Genomic DNA, 18,081 nt, shown 5'->3' with positions numbered 1-18,081 from the left:
TGTGTTCCTATGCAACAATTTTGCATGTTCTTCACATGTACCCCAAAACCTAAAATGCAATAAAATAAATAAATGGGAAAAAAAAGATTCATAATAAACACATGATTTTTTAAAGCATGAATCATTGTTTCTTGACCTTGAGATCTGAGAAGAATTTCATCTGTAAGTCCTCTCAAAACTGATGGATGTGGTGTACTAGGTGGGCTCCTCCAAGAAAACTCAATCACAGAGAGAATACTGAATTTTATTCAGCTGTTTGCCATAACATCCATCATTGAAGGCCAGTGATTTAATATCACAAAGGAAAGGAAAGAAGGAAGGAAGAAAGGAAAGGGGGAAGGAGGAAGGGAGGGAGGGACTTCTGCAAGAGGCAAAAGCAGCTGAGTTAAGTACATAGCTCTTGGATGGATGACAAGGAAGGAAAGGAGGAAGAAGGGAGGGATGGAGGGAGGGAGGGAAGGAAGGAAGAAAGCAAGCAAGGAAGGGAGGGACTTCTGTAAGAGGCAAAAGCAGGTGAGTTAAGTACATAGCTCTTGGATGGATGACAAGGAAGGAAAGAAGGAGGGAGGGAGGGAAGGAGGGAGGGAAAGACTTCTGCAAGAGGTAAAAGCAGCTAAGTACATAGCTCTTGGATGGTATGACTCGGCTTGAAACTAAAATGCAGACAATCCACATAAATGGATGGAGAATAAGTCATTCATACAATCTTCTATAAATACTTCTTGGAAACAGGTTTTTGAACAATTGAATAGCAGAGATTTCAAAGTACTCATCTCTAAAAGAAGCCTGAATACAAATTTTCCATGGTGCAGCTTAAAGGTATCCATATCCTTCAGCAATAGCTGAAGCAAAGGGCAAGGTTAAAGTCCTCTTCAAAGATTCAGGAGCCTAATGAAGACACCATACTCTACAAAAATATGGATTTTGTAGAATATCCATGAAAAATATAGTATGGTCAAGTAGGATGAAGACAGGCTTTAGAGTTAGGCTTGGCTTTACATTCTGGTTCTGTTATTTATTGTTCTATGCCCTGGAAAAATCACTTAACTTTCTGAGTCTGTTTCTTTTATATCAGTAATATAGGGATGATAATATCATCCATATCTCTTAGAACTTTATGAGAATTAAATCACACTAATACACAAGTTGTAATAGGAGTAAACAAAGTAAATATAAAGTGCTAACATAGTTGAGTATGTGAATACAAAAATAAACAGGGAAGGGGCAAGGCAGATACCAAGAGAACTAATCAGAAAAATCACAACAAAAAACAGTATACATGAAATTGAAGGAAGGGAAATACAGAATCCATATCTAGCAAAGTAAGTCTTTTTTTTTCATCCCCATAAATACCAGGGAGGAGACTTCTTTATATTGTAACACAATTAAGTACTGTCCCAAGAGAGCACAACTTCTATTAATGGGAGTGTATCATACTCTTCAAGAGCACTGGTGGGTTGAAAATAAGTTGAGAACACAGTTCTCAACCAAGACATTTTTTTTAACCTTCTTTCAGTTGCAGGTAATTAGTCAGTTTTCAACATTTGTTATAAATAGGAAAAATCTACACATCAAATGATAAATACCAATGAAATAACTCATTCATCTAATTTCTAAGGAACCACCCACACATTGCTTCTGTATATCATCAAATATAAGATACAGCTAAAAGAACTCTAATGATAAATTACTTAATTATAAACCTATACTTGCCAGGAAAAGAATTTTAATTTAACAAGCAACATAAAAAATAATCAGAGCCTGCTCTCAATAGGAATTACTCAATCTGCCTTGTGGCAGGTGTACACAAGCACTTGAAAAGAAACATCTGCTTTCCTTTTTATAGATAGCTTCACCTCAGGAAAAAAACATAAATTCCTGTTTATCATAAAACACTTTAAAAGCTAAGAAAGCATGACCAGATGTAGTCATTTAGGAGCATTTTTCTTCCTTGTAGGCATCTTATTCCTGAATCAGAATAACTGAAATATTTTATTTCTACTTTTTTTCAACTAACATTTTCCAGCTCATCAATAACCTATTTTCTGGTCATCTCTCCTAAATTATGTTCACCTTGACTGTGGGGGTAATCACACTCCTCAATCCAGGGTCTATCATTATTATCAGTCTGTGCAAGACCTCTCTGTTGGCTTATTTTTATTGTTTTTAACCCCCTTTATCACTACTCCCCCATTTTTTCCTAAGCCTACATAAGCAAAAACTTGTCTGGCACCTGTCTTTGGATATAGAGTGTTTCTTTGAAAATGTTGTGTTGTTTTACACATATGTGTGTGTTTTAAATTTTTATAAATGGCAATATGCTATGCATAGCCTTCTTTTATATTTTTCATTAAATACTCTTTCAAAATGTATCCATGATACAGTATGGCCCTCTAGTTCCTACCAAACTATCACATTGTATTTGAGAGTCTGAATGTGCTACCTCAAACAATGCCACTATATCCAAAGGTGACCTCAAGATGAATTAAAGCCTGAATATAAATGTGACTGACAGAAAAAAAAATGTCAGAAAATAACTTTGTGGCCCTGAACCATAAAATTGTAAACTGTAAGATTTTTAAAGTGATATGTTTGACCAACTCAAAATTAAGATCTGCATCAACATGAAATCTTAAGCCACAATAATAAAAAGCCAAATCACTAACTAGTATATAAAGAGGTACTCAATGTTGTTAGTAATCAGAGAAATGCAACTTAAAATTAAATACCACTTTACACCCATTACTTTGGAAAAATGAGAAAGTCTAAACATATAAAACGTTGGCAAAGAAGTGGGGCAGCAAGAGTGTTCATACACAACTGGTGGGCTGTAGACTGGTGCAGCCATTCCAGGAAGCAATCTGGCAGGATTAGTGACCTTTAGAATGTATATGCTTGATGAGCCTACAATCCTACCCCTTAGTACATACCCTGGAGAGTACCAGGATGTTTCTCACATCATTGTTTGCGGTAGCAAGGAGGAAGAGACAATCTCCTTTTTGTAAATACAATATAAAATCACATTGACCCAGATTATGAAAATATAAATCTCTTATCTCCATAAACATTTTTAAAATAAAGAGTCTACCATATACTTTCTGTAGAAAATTAGGGCATGTTTGCAAACCTGAAGTAGAAACCAAAAATAATTTCACACATTTGCATACATATTATTTTACTATAGAATCTAAGGGAACTTTTGTTTAATAACTAAATATTCTCTACAAACTAAGGCCCTAACCTAAGCTTCATACAGTCTTAAAAGTATTATTTATATGTCATAGCAATATGTTTTTGAAACTTAGAGAAATTTAGAACAATCTATTAAAAGCTAATCTTACCCTGTCACTGTAACTATGATGTAAAAATGAAGGATATGAGAGTTGGATTTTCTATTTCTAAAGTTATGCTCGTCATTCAACAACAAAAGATCCCTATTTTTATTTGCCCATGGTGCTTTAAAGTAAGTATAGTAATCTGTTCCCAAGAGCTAAAGTACATCAATGCTGGAAGATTAATGTGATACGATGCTCTGAGTACTCCAAGCTCTTGAAATAAAGGTCTGATGGACCCCGTGTTCATGTTAGTGTCTCACTTTAGTAGCGTTCACATGCACACACATGGCTCTAGAGTTCCTGGTTTAAAAAAATAATAATTCGGCCACTCTGGAAAACCAGAATAAATAGCTCAAATTTTAAATATGTTACTCAGTTTTTTATAGGACCTCTAGTTTCTACTTACTTTCCCAAATTTTATATATAAATCTAAAATGATATCATTTAGGGCATAAAAGCCCACAGATATCTGCTGCCTACATCTCTTACAAGAAACTACTATCTTGAAGCGTAATTTAAATACAAAAAGTCTTTGCCAAAGGCTGCATTTTCACACACACATAAACATTTACCTGACAAAGAGGCTACCCAAAGAACCACATTTAGAAAAGGGGGAAAAGGGGATGGGAGGGCATGTACAAAATGCAAAAATGGCACTTGGCATGGTCTCAATTTGAGAGGCCCAGGCAGATTGGGATGTATGGCTTTGTTCCATCAAAAGGTCGTTTGAAGCACAGTATTTTATTTTTATAGTAAGGTATTGAGTTCTGAGGTCTCTGATACACCCCAGGGAACCAGCGAAAGCTAGTCTCAGCCCTGTGCCAGCCCCCTACTGGGTCACTAATAAAGACGGAGAACTGTGAGTGCACCCAAATAAAACACAGGAAAAGGTGAAAAAGGACTCTGAGCTGGGTCCATTCCTTTTATTCCAGAGGAGCAACCTTTTCTGTACTTAGGGACTAATGAGTCGTGAACAGGAGAGGGGAACAAATCACACAGTACATTACCAGGAGGGACAACACCGTCAGCCTTTGTGTTCAGTAGCTGGTTCAGTTTTCAGAGCATTTCCCAGCAAGGACCAAATGCAACTTGAACAAAGGAAACAGCAGTTAGATACTTGAACTGTCTCCATTAATACCCCAGAGAATTGGGTGCTTCAAAGTTGGAGTGACCAGTGAGAGTGGGCCTATAGGTAAGGGGGCCCAGGAAAATTAAATAATGATGGCTTTATATGAAAAGTTCATGAAAAGCAGAAAATGATGAGAATTTTTTTTTAAACTTGTTTTTCAGAGTTGTTATTTTGAAAGTTCTGTCCTTTCTAAGGACATGAACTCTGATCCCTCCGCAGACTTTTAAAGGGAGAACAGAAATGAAGTATAGGAAGGTATTTTATTTTCTATCCTCACCACTTAATTAGGAAGGCATTTAAGGTGTTCAAAGTTTTAATTGCCTTCTCCCCCACCCCAACCTCCTTCTTCAGTTACGCCCATACAGCAACTGAGCCAGAGCCAGACAGACATCTGAAGCTTCTCTCATGCAGGAAAAACACCAGCACAATTACCCCAGACACCATTTATTTCTCTCCCCCACTTCGTTCATCCCTCCCTCTCTCTCTCCATCTCAGTCTCCCCCAACCTTTCTCTCTCTGTCTCACACACACACACACACACACACATACACACACACACACACGATTCCATTACACTGAGAGTACACAGAAACCTTTCTTGGCATAATCAATAGCAGCAAATGCTGCAACATAAGAAAGTTTCCAATAATCTGAAGGAAGAAGAAAAAAAAAGGAGGAAAAAATGAAGAGTTATTAGACAAAAGAGGCTGAAAAAGCTAACTCTCTCTAAAAAGCAAATAAAAAAACACCTTCTAACTGAGACACATTCATGGAAAATGACAGTGATCCAAATTGGTCATGATAAAAAAGTAAATTTGATTTAATGTAAATTAAAGTAAATCAAAGTAAATTTGATTTATTTCCATATACCTTAAAAGTCTAGAATTTTACCTCTTTTCTCTCTATTTACTATAATGGCATGCAGGTCAATAAAAGTTGTTTTAGTAGGCCCAGGATTATCACAAAATTTTTGTCCTTACAAAAACTTATAGCAGCCGGGCACGGTGGCTCAAGCCTGTAATCCCAGCACTTTGGGAGGCCGAGGCGGGTGGATCACGAGGTCAAGAGATCGAGACCATCCTGGTCAGCATGGTGAAAACCCGTCTCTACTAAAAATACAAAAAATTAGTTGGGCATGGTGGTGTGTGCCTGTAATCCCAGCTACTCAGGAGGCTGAGGCAGGAGAATTGCCTGAACCCAGGAGGCGGAGGTTGCGGTGAGCCGAGATCGCGCCATTGCACTCCAGCCTGGGTAACAAGAGCGAAACTCCGTCTCGGAAAAAAAAAAAAAAAAAAAAAACTTACAGCAAATACATCACCAATAATTGCTCTTAGACTCATGGAGAAATGAGATTCTTAATTTTGATCTGGAATTCCAACAATAAATTCTAATAATAAGTGCTCACTTAGGGCCCTATAGTAGTAAATAATAGTTTAATTATTTTGTCAATAAAAATACTATCAGTTCTTATTTATTTAATATCAACAACGTATTGGTACGTATACATGACCTTTAATTCTAACTGTGATACACAATAGACATTACCAGGTAATCTTACAGACAGTAAATGGCTCTGTAACATCCTCACAGGATGTTTGAGGCCCCATAGCTCAGTCAATGATGGAGCCAGAGTTTTTTTCTGGTTCCATAGCCTACTTTCTTTCTGATAAACCACAGAAGAAAGTGAGGTGTAGTCAACCCTTCTTAATATTTGAACAGAATATTTTTCTAAGCATAATACTATAATAATCCAGAGTTTTCTACAATCAGTAATCCATTATGTAGACCAGTCAATCATGACGAATCATAATGGAAATGATATCTTTGCTAAGTAAGGTAAGGCAGACTGGCTAGAGGTGATTCATCCCATCTCAAGTTGCCCCATTTTCTCCACTCTCATATGAACCTCTATGTCTCCTTGACTCCTTATCAACATTTAAATATGCTCAAGCCCACATGCCCTTCCCCAACCCCATACAGAAAAGGAGCAGGGAAGTGCTGGGGAGGGGAGGGTGTGGTCCCTGGCGAGGGCTCTACCCTCAGGCCTGTGCCCACAGACCTAGGTGAGGACAGGCACTCCTGCCTTGGTGCCCAAATGCTGCATTTCCCAATACCACCCTGGCCCACCATGCCCCCATCCGATGCCTAGAAAAACGCAGAGACCCTAGCAGGCAAACACACAGGTGACTGGACGTTCAGTGGAGCACATGAGCTGAGGAATACATAGGCAGCTGGACATCGAGAGGAACGCACCAACAGGCTCCGGCACACCAGCAAGCCAAAGTCGTGGAGTTTGGCTGGGACAACTGGAGGAGAGCCTGGGCCACTGGGCAGCCAACTTCAGGGGAAAACCTTCCCAGTCCATCCCCCTTGTGTCTTCCTCCATCTGCTGAGAGCTACCTCCACTCAATAAAACCTTGCACTCCTCCAAGCCCATGAGTGATCAAATTCTTCCATTACACCAAGGCAAGAACCCCAGGATACAGAAAGCCCTCTGTCCTTAAGGAGAGGAGTCTAATTGAGCTAACACAAGCCGCCTATGGACAGCAAAACTAAAAGAGAACCCTGTGACACATGCCCTCTGGGGCTTCAGTTGTAAACATTCACCCCTAGACACTGCCATGTGGTCAGAGTCTCACAGCCAGCCCATCCGTACACTCCCCTAGAGGTCTGATCTCAGTGGGACACTGAAGAAGCAAGCCACTCCCCACTGTGGCATGCCCTTCAAGGGGGGCAAGGGAACTTTTCCTATTTCAATACCACCTTCACAAACCATCTTCAGTCTCCTCTTTATAGCCAGAATTCATGAAAGCATGGCCTCCCACCTCCCATGATTCTGTCACCTCCCACTTACTCTTTAATCAAATTTAATGAACTACTGAAACTACCAGACTACCAAAAACCCTTTTAAAAAGCCACTAATGCTTTTTAGTTGCAAAAGCCAATGGCTTCTTCTTGAAACAATCTTTTTGTTTCCCAAAGTCTTCATTTTACCTGAACTCTTAGCTGAATTCAAAACCATAAAACACTCCCTTCTTTTTGAAACTCTCTCTTCCCTTGGCTTTCTTAACTATACACTGCTGATTTTCCTCATACTTCAGTCTTTCTTTAGTTCCTTGAATAAACTGCTCATAATGTTGCTATACTCGGCTGTACCCTCTATGCATTCTCCTTGGATGATGTTATCTACTTCCTTAATTTCAATTATACTAGTTAATACCTGAAGAATACCTAAACTACACATCCAGCCTAAATCTCTCTGTGACTCTAGAAATGCAGATACTATCTAAAGAACAGGGGATACATTAAGGAAGAAAACAGACATAATCCCTTTATTTTCCAAGTTCACTGTCCAACCCTACCTTGTAAATGTCCCAAAGGCACCTCCAATTGGAAATGTCAAAAGCTGAAGCCAATTATCTGCTCATATTCCAAAAGAAAGGGCTGTTTTTCCTACTCTAGTCCCCATCTTAATGAAAGCCAACAATATTCACTGGGAAATTATTTGTGACTCCTTCCTTTCTCCAGTTAATCACCAAATCCTAATGTTTTACCTTCTAAATATCTATGTACACAATTTCTTATAATTCCACTGTCACTACCAAAACCCAGACAACCATAATTTCTCACCAGTTACAGCTAGCAGTTTCTTAACTAGTCTACCGTCAGGCTTATTATCCACTGATTTAACTACTGCCGTAAGAAACACATAGCAGCATACAAGTCATCAGCATTGAGGCAGGGATATATATAGCAGGGGTTCAATATATTTTTGTTGAATGAATGACTCAACCAACCAACCAACAATCCAGACCCCAAGGGCTACCTTTGCTGTTTCTTCAAAATCTCCCCAAAATTGAGCAGTGGTCTTCAAAAAACAAAATATCACCCCAACATTTATGCCTTTGTTTTGCTTTGCTCCTCATGATTACAAATACTGGGGAGGTGCATCAAACTGATGAATGCTGTTCGTGATCCATATTTAAACTCCAGTTGTGTAGGACCACCATGTATGTCTACATCAACTGTTCTGAAGTGGGGACAGTTTTGTCCCCCAAGGGAGTGTTACTACTGGCATCTAGTGGGTAGAAGTTAGAGATGCTGCTAAATATCCTACAATGTACAGAACCGCTACTGATGACAAGGAATTACCTAGTACAAAATGTCAATAGTGCCCAGGTCTATAGATTCAAAAATAAGGCACTATCAAAAGCACTATTTCAAAATGTCACAGGATTAGGGTGTTACAACAAGACAATAAACCTGTTAACTTCCTCTGTAAAATGAGATATAACATATTCCATTTTCTAGGATAAAAGTGAATGGGTTTCTCAGATTTTAAAAAATAGAGACAAAGTTTAAATAATACCTTAGCATTCCAACTTCGGGAATTAAAAAGTATTTATAACAAGTTCTAATAAGATTTATTAATTTCTTTACTGAAGTCTTCATTCTTTTTCTGCTTACTCCCAACAAAAATAAACACAATAATAAAATACCCAACATGCATTCACAATGTCTTATCATTGCTTCTTATAGCTTTGGGAAACAAAAAGATTATTTCTTTTTCATGCTCCTTCTCTATCTTCTTCACTCTCTTTATTTAACAAACCATAATGTTGGGTATAGAGTTGAAGAGCCAGTTAATATAGTCCATAATGTAGTTATGAAGTAAGTTTTATTGTCTGTTGTACTTGTTAATGTGCTCTCCATTCTAAAGATAAAAAATAAGCAGAATTCTTCATATTTCTCTCAGAAACAAAAGCAAATGACAAAAACCTAAATTAATATGCTTTCTTGCATGAAAAGCAACTTTTTTTTCTGACAATCAAGAAACATGAAATATTCTCCATTTTTGTCTTTAACAAGTAACCATCAAACCAACGCTAATATATATTAATTCTAATGGCTTTTTTTTCTACTAACTTTCTTTCCTAGATACTACATTTTTAAGTATTATACAATTTTCTGTAAAACATCAGCGTAGTCTAAGAAACCAGCAGTTATGATACAATGAGTGCAAAATTTAGGGGAAAAGAATACTTCAGTGATCGAGTATCAAAACCTCCGTTGCTTGCTGTGACAATATTCCTTTTTTGTGCTTCATGCAATATCATCAAGATTTAGAGTAACCTGACATAAGTCAACAAACCTACTTAATGACTTCGTTGTCTGATTATTGCCTCCAGTTACTGCCTTCAGAGTTTTTGATCATTAACTGTACCAGCTGTGTCCTAAATGGAATTATCCGATACATGCTGAAATAATATAGAAAGGCCTTAAAATCAAAAAGTAAAACTGCTTTCATAATCTCTACTCCTCTCACTCTAAGATCTCAGGTGGTTCCCATTTTTTTAACCTCACTTTATGAAAGATAACATTTTCATTAACACTATTTGAATCTCACCAAATAAAGGGTGTCTCTTCTAATTGAAACACAGGATATGTCACTGACTGAAATCACAGGTTAATAGTTGAAACTCTCTAGTCTGCCAGTAAGAGTTTTGATCCAGGACACGCACAGTATAAGAATTTGAATAAACAGGTTTTACCTTAGGAGAGCGTCATGGGGAAAGAGACTAGCATTAGACAGTTCAGCAGTGTGCACATGTACCCAGATACCTATATACAAATACCTCAGATGTGTCAGAACACAATAAATACCTCAGTTCTTGGCACTAATACGTAGACTCAGAAAAAACTAGGAAATGAACTGAAAAGTAAAAACTGAGCAGAAAACATTGGTCATTGCAATGAGAAGATTGGCAACAACATATATGTCCATTGGTAGTTTAAAAAAATTATAATATAGCTATACAATAGATACCACAAAACCACAAGAAAGAAAAAGGAAGCATTTTATGTACTAACATGGAATGAATTCCAAGATATAGTGTTAAGTGAAATTAAGCAAGGTATAGAACAGTAGTTATGGTAAGCAAGTAATTGTATGAAAGAAGAAGGTTTATTTATCCGTTCATTCTCACATACATATGCATACACACACACACACACATCTTTCTCCTGTGCATATCAAATATTTATGGAAGGAAATAAAAGCAACTAGTAACTTGAGCTGCTTTCAAGGGAGCTAGTCAGATGGCTTGGGGAATTGAGAGAAAACAAAATTTCTTCCTACATACAGCTCTGTAACCTCTAAAATTCTAAACCAGGAGAATGTATTTCCTCCTTAAAAATACATGCAACTGAAATTTTAAGAAATATTATTTGTCAAAACATCATGTAATTGTCAGGAAAAAATAATTATCACTCTATAACTCAGTAAATTTTGTCAATATGTAGTTGAAAGCGTATGCCTCAACATTCACTGGGTCTTCAGCCGTAAACAATCTCCTCTAGACACTGCCGCGGGCTCAGAGCCCCACAGCCTGCCCATACATGCTCCCCTAGAGGTTTGAGCAGTGGGGTACTAAAGAAGGGAGTCGCACATCCTGCAAGGGAGACAAGGGAACTTTTCCCTGTTTCACTATGACTTCCTTCAGAGCTCTCCTTCAATATCACCATAGCCTCTGAGTTACATGCAATAGACTTTTGAAATAACATTCTCCTTCATAATCCAATGTGTTTATTATAAATAAATTAGGAGGCACATATAAACACAGAAATAAGTTTTGACACAAGTGGTTCCAAACTTAAACGCCATAAAATAGGACTCCACCCTCACTCTTCTCCTTTTAAATAATATCTATGTTACTTAATGATGTAATGGGGTAAACTGAACACATGTCCTATGCCACAGCTGGAGGAAAGCTGAAGGGGCTCCTGTGGGCAGGGACCACAGTCCTGCTTGCACATGCTAGGAGGAGGCCCAAGAGGCATTTGAATCTTTGGCCACTTCAGACAGAAAAACAAAAAACAACTCAGTATCAGTTATGCCAACCCCAAACCTATGATCTCTGGAAGACACTCTATAGTAGTCAAACATTACTAAACAATTATATACTTTAGGCATCTCATTATAGAACAAAATTTCTTTAATTTTTTGAGAGCCATATCAAAGTGACAGATGCTTATAATTATTAATTCCTAACTTCAAAATCTTCTAGGACAAGCTAATTTTTTCCAGGCCATGCTACAGAATTTTGAGTCTCCAACTAAGTGCTTGTTCTCATTGGACTCTCTGCATCAGATCAGGACCAGTTTACTTCCCATGTACAGCCTTAAATGGTTAGGCATTACTTTGGCTCTGATCTTCAGTGAAATTCTATCAACGGTGGTTTGTTTCTAAGTTTCAATGCCCTCTATTTTTTCTTATGTTGAAATATAACTGTTAGTAGTTTATCTGGAGCTGATGAAGACACCAGATATTGACTACTGAACTGTTTTTCTTTTTCTCAATCAGTATCAGAGAGGCCAGGCAAATACATGTTGAGGATCATGGTAAAACATCTGTTTTTCAGATAAGAAAGTAGACTTCTCAGTTAATGCTCCTGAAGAGACCCCTGCACTGATCAAATTCAGCTGTCCATCATGGCATTGGTTCATAACTGCTCATCTAGGTTAAAAGAAAAGAAGGCATCTAGCAGACCAGAGTGAGGCTTTCAGAAAAAGTTTTAACACCTTGGAAACTGATCTACATTTCAGACTGAGGACACCCCTCATGTTATATGCTTTGATGGTCTGGGGCCTGGGATTTGATAGACACTCGAAAGCAAATGGAGCTATTCAAACATTAGCCCATATCTGAAGAGTATCTTGGGTACTCAAGCACATTATGAAATGTGGTTAACATGCTTTGATTTTGAAAAATCCCAGAAAAGGAAAGGAATGTATATAAAAGAACGGAAAACACATATACAATTGGACATTATGGAATCAGAAGTATGGACAGAAAATAAACAAATAAGATTAAGTTGATACATCTGGGGAAGGAAACACTAGCCCATTCATCCTTAAATTCCCCATCAAATAAACAGGAAACAACTGTATCCATCCTTATTTCGCAAATGGGAAAATCAAGAAATGAAGCAGAAAAGAAACAGGATGGGAAAAAATGTTATAGGTTTACAAAAGTAATGATTGAGTAAGAACACTAAGGCTAAGTCTCCTGATGTCATACCCTACCGTTCTCATCTTTCTTCATCACAGAAGGCCCCATTTGTTGTTCCTATGTCTTCTCCAGGAAATTGGGGAACTACCTGATAACTACCAGTAATATATAATTATCACTTTCATGCATACAGAATGTAATTTTAGCCAGATGTAAAAGATGGAGAAGAAAGAAGAAAAATGATCTTTGACTTCCAGGAGACTTGTGTGTTAGACAGACAGAGCTTGTGAGACCGAGTATAAGAGCACACATACGCCATCTTGAATCTTTCTTGAAAGCAGATGGTGATGAATGAAATTAGTTTAAAATAAACAGCACATATGCAGTCTAATCTCCTATACAGTGAAAAAAATACACACCTTTAAAAACTTTTATCTTTCTGTCTTTAATGTTTTTAATATATGTTACATATTCAGATAACACTGGATGTAATAGTAAAAAAATAAAAATCGACAGATTTAGATTTCATTGAGAGAGGCAGGTTCATTCAAATTTTAAAATATTTACTGATACTGCTAGTGATATTATATACTACAACTAATAACAAAAGAAAAAATACTATTATACTGTGGTACCCTTTGCTTTCTCAAATGTATCAGTTTAAACAGAAGTGAACGCTAAATACTGTCAAATAGAGCTTAAGATCTCTGTGAGATTGATGTGTATATTTTAAATGCCCAAAAATATTATGCAAATCAATGAAACAATGTGTTTCTAAGCAGATTTTGACCACAATTAAAAGATGATTTGCCAAGACTGCATGAGGTAAAAAAGAAAAGTAGGCAGTAATTAACCTGTAGAAGTTCTGATTGAACATACCACTTAAATGTTCCTTTCCTGAAATTATACCAGCACAGTGGAAAGTTAACAATATGTGAAAATGGGAAACAATTTAATTAAAATGCACAGTAGACTCTAAAAAAGAAAACGGTTATTTTGGAAAAATAGGCTCCAAGACATGTCCACGGCAAAGTTAGTATGGTTCTAAGGTCAGAGAGATTCCAAAAACAAGAAGATATGTTAACTCTTTTGTAGCATAAAAATTAGATGTCTATTTAAAACAAATCTGGGGTGCTCGCTTCGGCAGCACATATACTAAAATTGCAACGATACAGAGAAGATTAGCATGGCCCCTGCGCAAGGATGACACGCAAATTCATGAAGCGTTCCATATTTAAAAAAAAAAAAAACAAACAAATCTGGGGTTTTAAATAGACCAGGTTTTATTTATTTATTTATTTATTTATTTATTTATTTAGAGGCAGGGTCTTTGCTCTGTTGCCAGGCGGGAGTGCAGTTGCACCATCATGGCTAACTGCAGGCTCGACCTCCCAGGCTCCAGTAATTACCCCACCACAGCCTCCTGAAGAACTGGGACTATAGGTATGAGCTATCACATCCAACTAATTTTTAAATTTTTTGTAGAGACAGGGTCCCCCTCTTTTGCCCAGGCTGGTCTGGAACCCCTTGGGCTCAAGCAATCCTTCTACCTTGGCCTCCCAAAGTGCTGGACTACAAGCATGAGCCACCATGTCCAGCCCCAAGTAACAGTTAAATATAGTATCTTGATAAAACTAATGACTTATTCAAGTATTCATAGAAATCAAATATCTCTTGCATCATAGCTAAAGTTGGTCTCTTAGAAAACCTCCAAGCAATTTGCTAAGTCGGCTACTAATTATCTTTACAGGATATTAACATGGCATTGCACCTAGACAAGTTTCTTCATCTTTATTTGGAAATTAAAAAAACAGGTAAAGGGCTCAGAGCCTAACATATAAGTTATATTAATTTTACTCTATAATTTTCTGTTCATAAGTCACTCAACTGGTAGAAAGAGCAAGAGCTGAATGTAAACCAGAAATGATATCTTTCAAACACTGCAAACCTAAATGCAGCTTAAACACAGAATCAGGAAATAAAGAAATATTCTTGGCCAGGCACAGTGGTGCATACCTGTAGTCCCAGCTACTTGGGAGGCTGAGGCAAAAGGATCACTTGAGGCCGAGAGTTCAAGACTAGCCAGGACAATAAGGTCCCACCCCTAAAAGTTTTTTTTTTTAATTTCCCAGTGACTCAATTGAACTAAATAAATATCCTCAAGATAATGAAAATAAAGACTATAATTGTATTATATTTTTATGACACTGCACACAATATCTGCATATCATATGCATGTTACATATGTGATAGGCCTAGGATACTGGGTAGCTCACAGATGCTTAAAATGTTTATCTTCCACCTTATGTACATATAAGAACAAGCACACTTTCTTTTTTGAGATGGAGTCTGACTCTGTCACACAGGCTAGAGTACAGTGGTAAAATCTTGGCTCACTGCAACCTCTGCCTCCCAGGTTCAAGCAATTCTCCTGTCTCAACCACCCCAGCAGCTGGGATTACAGGAGTACGCCATGACATCTTGCTAATTTTTGTATTTTCAGTAGAGACAGGGTTTTGCCATGTTGGCCAGGCTGATCTCGAACTCCTGATCTCAGGTGATCCGCCTACCTTGTCCTCCGAAAGTTTTGGGATTACAGGCGTAAGCCACTGTGTCCAGCCAAGCACACATTTTAATGTAACATATTGCTAGCAAATAAGATATTCAACTCATATTTTTGTTTGTTTGGGGAGAATGGATTGGGGTTTTGTTTCTTGGAGTTTGAGCTTGTGATGGTCTTTTAGGCTTGGTCTACACAAACATTAAATGTGTATATGCTTAGAAAAGGCAAACATCTTTAATATTCAACTTGAAACTTTTTCAAAAGTTAGTAAGGCACCTTTCTACATAATCAGTAGGCTAGCCTTTCCAAAGTAAAACCTAAGCAGGATAATTTATTAAATAATGACCAGTCTACTGGACAGAGTGCTTGTAAATACCCTGGGGGCAGGGATATCTTGTATTCTACATTCTGGCAATCATCTAGCATGGTGCCTTACACATAGTAGCCATATGATAAATACTAGTTGTCTGAAATAGATGACAAACATCTAAATCCTAGTCTTACTTCTACTATGAACATTTTTTGAAATCTAATAAATATCTTATGAGATATCTGGCCCATGACTCACTTCATCTTTCCACTTAGAGCAACTGACCACCAACCAGAAAAGAAAGCCCATTCCTACCGCCAATTTAACCCTGTTCCTGTTATATGACCCTTACTCCCCTCTGGCAACAGATGACGAATCAAGGGTAGACTTATAATTAAACTAAATAAATTAGAGTACCTCATTTGAGAATTTGAACTTAAAGACCGGCAACTGGAAGCTAAACATCTCGATGGCAGAGAATTGAAACAAAGGTTTGGCTGAGTTTCTCAGAACCAAATTGTTCCCTCCTTTTTTAAGGCCTATCTGTACAATATTTTTTTGAATTCTGAGATGTATCATTTCTTATATTCTTAAATGAAAATTTCACTTTTGGGTAGTAAATAGCAGAAACGAACTAACGCTTTAAGCAAGAAATTATGGCGAGTCACTTCTCTTTACAGCTGTTTCAACACATGTAAAATATCATGCATATTCTTCAAGTAAAAAAAATTCCCTAGGTTTGTTGTTCAAACAACTTCCAATCAGAAATTTCTTTGACATCCTCCTTAAGTGACTCATGCTAATTATTATTTGAACAGAAGAAGCCAGTTCTAATTCCTTAGTTTTTTTTTTTTTTTTTAGATAGATCTAAAAATCTGCCTTCTTGTAACTTTGATCCACTGGTCCCACTTCTGTCTTCTACAGAAATTGAAATAAGTTTCTTTTACATTCCGTGTGCTAATCTTTTAGCCTTTTGAAGGAGGTGTCCTATCACCTTCTTATATTCACTCTTTTCCCAATTAAACTTTCTAAGCTCATTCATTCTTACCTGTACTTGAAAAATTAACTTGATAAGGTATATATTAAGATATTTAATTTCTACACATGGTTACTGAGATATGATTATTAAAGAAAACTCTACTTTTAGCTCCTCCATCTGTGAAGAAAAGGTATTGAAAAAGTTTCTCTAGGCCCACAGGACATTTCTGGATAGAGAGATAAAATCATTCAAGTTAGGAAACTGACACATAGAAGCCCAATTCCAAACAAGCAATAGTAAAGCTTGATACTATCCTCAGTATTTCCTTCCATATTCCCAGGTCCATCCAGTATGCCATGGAGCCATGACATTTCCCCAAGAAATGATCTTCATTTGTCTATAGAAAATCCCCCTAATCCCTGCTCATATTACTCCTCAGTGGGCAGGGCCTCTTAGCCTGGGCCTGAACAATTCTGTTACTGGCAGCTCTGCATTTCTCTAGAGAGGACATCCCAGAGACAATCCATAGCCCCTCTGCCATTGCAGCTGCAGCAGGACTACCCTTACTGCTCTTGGGCTGCGAAGGGAACAAAGGGCCTCAGCTGTTTGCTTTGCTGGTAGACCACAGCCTCCATACAGAGAGGTGCCCAAACTCTCTTCCCTGTGAGCCCTCACCCATTCTTCTCTACCAGGCAGCGCCCCTGGCTCAGACCACAAAGCAGCTGTCCAGTCCCTGGCTGAAAACTCCCACTGGGAATGGCTCTGTATTTCCCAGGTGTGCAGCTCCCAAAGGCAGTTAGCAGCCCCTCTGCCACTGCCACTGTAGTGATACTGCCCTTACTGCTCTCAGACTGAGGACGGAACAAAGACATGAGGGCTTGACTTGTGCCTCCAATACTGCAGCCACCTTATGGAGGGGAGCCCAGTTTCTCTTCGCTGTGAGCCTCCACCTTCCTACTCTTCACCAGGCAGGGCCATTGGCTTGGTCCCACAACATAGGTGTCCCACCCCCCAGCTGCACATTCCCACTGGCAACAGCTCTGTTTCTCTGAAACAGGCAGCCACCTACAAAGAAGAAGCCACTCTCTCTTCCCTGTGAATCTCCCACACCCCTCTGTTTGTCACCCAGCAGGGCCTCTTGGCTTGGGCCTACAAGGTAGCCACCCCAACCCAGGCTGATTGTTCTGATTGTCAGGCAGCTCTGTGTTTCTCAGGGGCGGAGCCTCAAAAAACAAGTGAAAAGCTCTCTGCTACTGCCACTGCCAAGGTTCCAAACTTGGGAGGGAACACAAAGCCTGAACTCGATCTAGGGCTACACTATACAGCACAAGAGTGCCAAGCAGATCTGCAGCCAGCACTCAATGGGAGAGGAGCTGACAGTCTCAGACCGCTGAAAGGGAGCACACCTGCACATGCAAAGAAATGCAGAGGAACCACATGGCTGAGCAAGAACCTACCTACAGGCCATTAAGCTTAAGCATCATCTACTGGATCATAACCCAAACATCAACATCAAAAATGCTTTGCTAATATACACCTCTGCGGAACCAAGGACAAGAATTCAGGCACAAATATAGACCCTGCACAAAGGCTTAGCCCTCTAAAAACATCCAGAAACAAAGTCAACTGACTACACTCAACTTACACCACAGTTAAAGAAACATCACCCACATAGATGAGAAAGAATCAGCACAAGAACTCTGGCAACTCTAAAAGCCAGAATGTCTCCTTACTTCCAAATGACCACAACAGCT

The 18,081-nt window shown here is 38.3% G+C and overlaps 1 protein-coding gene and 1 non-coding gene across 8 annotated transcripts in view; one reads left to right on the top strand and one right to left on the bottom strand.

Moving 5' to 3' along the window:
* RAD51B (RAD51 paralog B) overlaps window positions 1-18,081 on the bottom strand; it is a 661,060-nt gene that overhangs the window by 406,688 nt on the left and 236,291 nt on the right. The window lies entirely within an intron of this gene.
* LOC119467377 lies at window positions 13,607-13,713 on the top strand. The gene has a single exon (XR_005195910.1). It is a non-coding gene; the product is annotated as a U6 spliceosomal RNA (small nuclear RNA).

Source organism: Cebus imitator, unplaced genomic scaffold, assembly GCF_001604975.1.
Source record: "Cebus imitator isolate Cc_AM_T3 unplaced genomic scaffold, Cebus_imitator-1.0 Scaffold13, whole genome shotgun sequence".
In the NCBI taxonomy this organism is placed as follows: domain Eukaryota; kingdom Metazoa; phylum Chordata; class Mammalia; order Primates; family Cebidae; genus Cebus; species Cebus imitator.
The sequence above is the reverse complement of the archived record's forward strand: the minus strand, read 5'-3'. Positions and strand labels throughout refer to the sequence as shown.